Raw genomic sequence first — 6672 nt, forward strand, 5'->3', positions numbered from 1 at the left:
AATAACAATTACTTACAAAGCGTGTTGTACCCAAACGCGCTGTACATTTTCACTTTTTACGTGTATAGGTCGAAGGTATTCAAGTGTACTGTGTCTTACCCTTCCTTTAGAGTATGATTGTGTTGCTACTTACCTTTCAGGGATCTGTAAGATCTTTTGTTGGGCAAAAAAGAGAGAGAGAGAGAGAGAGAGACAGAGAGAGAGAGAGAGAGAGAGAGAGAGAGAGAGAGAGAGAGAGAGAGAGAGAGAGAGAGAGAGAGAGAGAGACAGAGAGAGAGAGAGAGAGACAGAGAGAGAGACAGAGAGAGAGAGAGAGACAGAGAGAGAGAGAGAGAGAGAGAGAGAGAGAGACAGAGAGAGAGAGAGAGAGAGAGAGACAGAGAGAGAGACAGAGAGAGAGAGAGAGAGAGAGTACAATGAGGGATGACATCGCTACAATTTATTGCCAATATGCCATGGTTTATGACCAGATTATTCCTTGCCAGAGGGTTCATCGTTAATATTGTTACCATGACAGTGGATACACACTGCACAGGATTATTCTGTCCTCTGAGCTACTAGTCCTGTCTGTGGAGTCAGCACCATTCGATTTTTCATTTACCTAAATGTAGTTTTTGTACAAAAGCATATCACGTTAAGGTATAAAAACTTGGTATAGTGGAACTATTCTGACTGAGCTCTGCAACAATATTAGGCATTCTTTACATGGTAAAGTGGTCAACTATTCTGACTGAGCTCTGCATCAATACTAGGCATTCTTTACATAAACAGTAGAATTGGCCACTTTACCATGTTACGTTTGGGTTGCAGTCTACCAAATCAGGAAATCAGACCAAATGTGGCTATTCCTATGTGAGACACACTCAGTGGCCAGTTTAGTAGGTACGCCCCGTTCACGAAAATGGTTCGCTCCTACAGAGAGTGAGTCACGTGGCTATGGCTTGCTATATCAAGCAGGCAGACGGGCATTGAGGCATTCAGTTACTGTTCGATTGAACGTTAGAATGGGCAAGACGAGTGACCCAAGCGACGTTGAGTGTGCCGGAAATTGCCGGCCTCCTGGGTTTTTCACCCACAACAGTGTCTAGAGTTTACTGAGAATGGTGTGACAAACAAAACAAACATCCAGTCAGTGTCAGCCCTGTAGGGGAAAATAGCTTGTTGATGAGAAAGGTCGAAGGAGAATGACAAGAATCGCGCAAGCTAACAGGGGGGCCACAAACAGACAAATACCGGTGCAGTAGAACAGTGGTGTGCAGAACAGCATCATGCAGCGTACAACTTGTCACGGATGTGCTATTGCAGTAGATTCCACTCCTATCAGTCAAAAACTACAAGAAGCGGCTCCAGTGTGCATGCGATCACCAACACTGGACAGATGAGGGTGGAAAAACATTGCCTGTTCCGACGAATCCCGTTTCCTGTTGAGTCGTCAGGATTTGCCATAAGCATTATGAGTCCATGGTCCATCCTGCCTGGTGTTAACGGTATATGTTGGTGATGGTGTGTGAAATGTTTTCCTAGCTACGTTTGAACACCACACCTTGTAGAGGGGGGGGGGGGGGTCTGACCCAGTACTAGATGGGTGTACCTAAAAAAACTGGCCATTATATTTTCCCCATAGAACAACTTTAGGACTTGTTGGGCTGCCAGTAGTTCTTCGATGTTACTGCATGTATGTTTAAACAGCCCTTGTCAAAATGGAAGACAGCTGCTTTGACGGTTTGATTCAAGGCAAGACCCAATTTCCAAGTTTTGAAAACATCATTTTGTCAGGGCATGTTGAATGATCTAAAGAGAATTCGTCAGCATTTGTTTGGATTCAGAGACAGGATTTTGACTTCCATAATTGCTTGTTCATTGATTAAACTTTTGTATTCTACAAAGTTAGTTTCATATCCATTTTGTTATTTTCCAGTTACAGTATGTGTAGAAATTGGAATGAATTGACAAGTGAGTTTCTGCATTTACTATACAAATAAAAAGTCAACTGTTCTCTCTACTCTTGATTTTTGGGGTATTTCATTTAAAAAATATTTTTGTTGTATTTGATGTGAACTACATCAACTAACTTTTTTAGACCAAGATAAAGCAGAGCTTTAGATTCATTACCCTTGTATAAACTGGTAGATTTATAGAAACGTATGTCACTTTTTCCTTCCATTGACCTTCAACACATCGTGTAAGTGTTATTTCTAACTGGTTGACTTCATACTGGGTCAGGGTTGAGGGTTTCACCTCACTCCCAATGACCATTCTCGAAAAGATATTTTCGACACTTCTGCTTCAACTATATCCTTTTGCCACTCAGCAACAAAGGTGTTGTTTTTAGTTATTTATGGTGTTGGGGGGGGGGATGGAAAACTCCCGCTGTATTAGTTTGAGCCTTGCAAGTCGACACAAGTTCATATTATCCAGGAATTCACACTGCAGTGGAGCCAGCAGTGTTGAAGGCAGAGGTAGGCCACAGACATGGAGAGCGCCTGGGGCGCTCTCTCCTCAAGCTGCCACGGCTCAGCAATGGTAAAGTCAGAGAAACTGCATAGACAGTGGATAGATTTATAGAAGCTCTGGTATTAATGTGGCTGCCTCTCTCGCTCTCCCTGCCGTGTTTCAATGAAAAGGTTGTACTTTTCCATATGTCCCCCTCCAAACAGTGCCCCGAGGAATGCGGTGTATTCGGAGATCTGTCTGTCTTTGCCCGCTGATTGTAAAACACACAGAGACATTAATGAAGGCCTGCCACTGTAAGTGGATATATGTCATGAGGCAGACAGTCATTTCCTTGGATCAATCAGACCAATAGGAGTCCTCCTGGGGTAGCGTCTGGTTATCGTAAGGGCAATGAATGAACTCCCGGTGGTCTAGTCACTGAGCTTAGAGGTTATCATTAAAGGTGCATACTGTAGGTCTTTAGATACTAGTACTTTTGTCTATGTCCCAAATGGCACCATGTTCCCTATCTAGTGTACTACTTTTGATCAAGACCCATATGACTCTGGTCAAAAGTAGTGAGTGCACTAAATAGGGAATAGGGTGTCATTTGGGAAACATGTTTGTCACAGAGAGTAGCTGTCGATATGAAGTCCTCTCAAAGCCAGTTAAATTGACTTAAATGTGAATCTCTTCTTGTTCGCTCCTTTAATCAAGGAAATCTTTCTCTGTTGTCAGGTAGCTTGACTCGTTGCTAAGAACAAAGGAGAGAGCGAGAGTAACTGTTACAACATAACACCATAATGTTCTGTGAACTTTTGTGAATTTCTCTTTGCTTGTCACTGAGATGCTATCGACTATAAATCTACTCACAAACGTTGTGTGAGATTTGATCCGATCCATAATCAATCTAATTATAACCCACAGAGTGTAAACCTCCGTTCTAGCAGTGTGTGAGCACTGTGTTTGGATGAAACAATGATACTCACGAGCGAGACGTCCCGCTGGAGCTGGAAGTTCAGCTGTTGTCTGCGTGGTGGACTGACTGAGAGGGGCCCACCATGGTCCACGGCATTATACTATGTGAGTAACACAATTACCTACAGTGTATCATTACTTTGGCTGGATGAACATGCAATTGAGCACTCTTTGTTTAGTAAAAGTAGACCTCCTTGTTATCCTTTGCAGTAAAAACATTGCTGCTTGGTCGGGGGGTGATTGAGGAACCTGCTGTTTTAGGTTGACTTGGCAATGCCTGTTCAAAAGAAAACAGGCTTCAGGACAGTCACTCCAGGACTGTGTCAATAAACAATGTTGTTTGCGAACACTCCATACGGGAATTCCCTAATGTAGTTGTCTCTGTCTGGAATCAAATGTTGATTTCACTGTTTGAGTACATCCCTCTTGTTGAGTATTTATGATACAGTATATGGCTCAGTTTCTCTGGTGTCCTGGGGCCGTATGTGTCATGCGTCTCAGAGCAGTAGTGCTGTTCTAGGATCAGGTCCCCCTGTCTATGCAATCTTATTCATTGTGATCGAAAAGGCAAAACACCTCAAATCGGCACTGAGATTCAGGGCCAATTTAGAGGACAGTATGATCTTTTGACACAAGATGGCGCTGTTTGAACAGGGTGTTTTTTTCCCTCTCCCATCTGAGCCATGCTTCAAAGACAACTCCTCGAAATGTTGCGTCATGAAATAGCCGGTTAATTGCGATGGATGACTTTGCAACACCAATACCTATGGGTTTGGAGCTTTTTGTTGACTGTGTGGCTTTCAAATCCTCCACTCAGTATAACTCTCTGTTCAAGGCCACTGGCCAGCCAAAGTGATCTGTCGCCTGGTCAGCCTGGTCAGCTCAGTGCACGAATGTCTCCGTCCCAAATGGCACCCTATTTCCTTATATAGTGCACTACATTGAACAGAGGAGCCCTATGGGCCCTGGTCAGATGTAGTGCACTATAAAGGGAATAGGGTGCCATTCGGGATGGAGACACTCGTGCACTGAGCTGACCAGACCTAGTGGGCCAGGTGCTTCAACAGACTGAAATCGCTGCTTTCTCATCCTTATCTTCATCTCTGTCACCTGAGATCACTCCACTTAAAGGTTTTGAAAGATGCCCGGGCTCAGCATATCTTCAGATCTCTATCTTTACCCCGTTTCTCTCCTCAGATTGCTCATCGATAATGCCTCAAGCCACTTCTTTCTCCTCCTTTCTGGGGTTTATGTGCAGTTTACGTAAAAGTTGTAAAAGTTCCGCTCCGTAAATTGTTGCGATCCTTTGTCTTGATAAACAAGACATTGGTGAATGATTCACAGGAGGCCATGGAGAGAGACAGTCCAGATGATTGGGTCAGCACTGCCTATGAGAGAGAGAGAGAGAGAGAGAGATCCCACTACGATATTCCCACAGTAGAGCAAACAAACAGCAGATATTTCAAAATATGTATTCTATCCCAGCAAACATGACCACATTGGCACGATTTGGGCCCAATGCAGGAAAAAGTATTGGCCCCCATATCGGCTGCCAACATTGGGCCAATGCACCTTTGCTCATTGGCTGGACATTAGCCCCCAAGGCATTTGCCACGTGTGGCCTTGTGGGAGTAGCCCATATCTGATGAAGGCAGCCCTCACTTTGTCTGAAATAAGCACAAAAAAAATACTAGCAAATATTCCCAAATTGGCCCAATGCAGGCTAAAATATTGTCCCCGTGTAGGCTGCCCACATTGGACCAATGCATCTTTGACATTTATTAAGAATTTAATTCAATGCATAAATTGCATAATTTCCAAGTGTTAAAGGTTTTTATGGAATGTGATACATTATTGTATCAGAAAGACATCTGTAATAGTCCTATGTGTAGCTGGTGTAGAGAGTCAGGCGCAGAACAGCAGATATGAGTAATCAACGTACTTTACTCAAAATACAAAAATACACAGCAACATAGCGAGCCCACAAAAACGGACCGATGTACAATGATCAATCACTCACAAACAAAACATGGGCAACAGAGGGTTAAATAATAAACAAGTAATTGGTTGAGTGAAGCCAGGTGTGAAAGACAAAGACAGAACAAAAGGAAAATGAAAAGTGGATCGGCGGTGGCTAGAAGGCCGGTGACGTCGACCGCCGAACGCCGTCCGAACAAGGAGAGGGACCGACTTTTAAGTTTCTCATGTCACATGCACTTTTTGAAGTCTTTTTAAAGACTTCATTATTGGCAGTGTACGAGATCCCAAAAATTGGGCATCTCACAACATAACGCTTAAACTGGAACGACACTGTCAGTAATGGTTGCATAAAAGTAATTGTGTGCACACCACACAATAATCGAATGAGCCCCCTTCTCTAGCTGGGCTTAGTATGGGCTATCCTGTGTTGGGCTTGGTATGGGCTATCCTGTGTTGGGCTTGGTATGGGGGGCTTGGTATGGGCTATCCTTTGTTGGGCTTGGTATGGGGGGTTTGGTATGGGCTATCCTTTGTTGGGCTTGGTATGGGCTATCCTGTGTTGGGCTTGGTATGGGCTATCTTGTGTTGGGCTTGGTATGGGCTATCCTGTGTTGGGCTTGGTATGGGCTATCATGTGTTGGGCTTGGTATGGGCTTGCATGTGTTGGGCTGGTGTGGGCTATCCTGTGTTGGGGTTGGTGTGGGCTAGCCTGTGTTGGGCTGGTGTGGGCTTGGTGTGGGCTAGCCTGTGTTGGACTTTGTGTGGGCTAGCCTGTGTTGGGCTGGTGTGGGCGTTCTGTGGGTTAGCCTGTGTTGGGCTTGGTGTGGGGTAGACCTGTTTGGCTGGTGTGGGCTAGTCTGTGTTGGGCTGGTGTGGGCTAGCCTGTGTTGGGCTGGTGTGGGCTAGACCTGTGTTGGACTGGTGTGGGCTAGCCTGTGTTGGGCTGTTGTGGGCTAGCCTGTGTTGGGCTGGTGTGGGATAGATCTGTTGGGCTGATGCAGGATTGCTGTGGGCCTGGTGTGGGCTAGCCCGTGGCCACCTTGCCTAACAAGTACCCACATGGGGCCAATGGGGTCATGTTTGCTGAGATGTTTTCTGTCTTACATACTTCTCTGGTCGTATCTCCAGCATTGCACAAACAGATGTTCCTACACAATAACAATATCAAACAAACATGTAATTATGCCCAATTAGGGATACTCAGGAGTAATTCAAGCGGTAACGAAAATAAGCGATGTTCTGATTTTCCTCAATGAGCTCTGGAGAGCCAGAGCCAGCTGA

The sequence above is a fragment of the Oncorhynchus nerka genome, linkage group LG3, assembly GCF_034236695.1.
Source record: "Oncorhynchus nerka isolate Pitt River linkage group LG3, Oner_Uvic_2.0, whole genome shotgun sequence".
Classification (NCBI taxonomy): Eukaryota; Metazoa; Chordata; class Actinopteri; order Salmoniformes; family Salmonidae; genus Oncorhynchus; species Oncorhynchus nerka.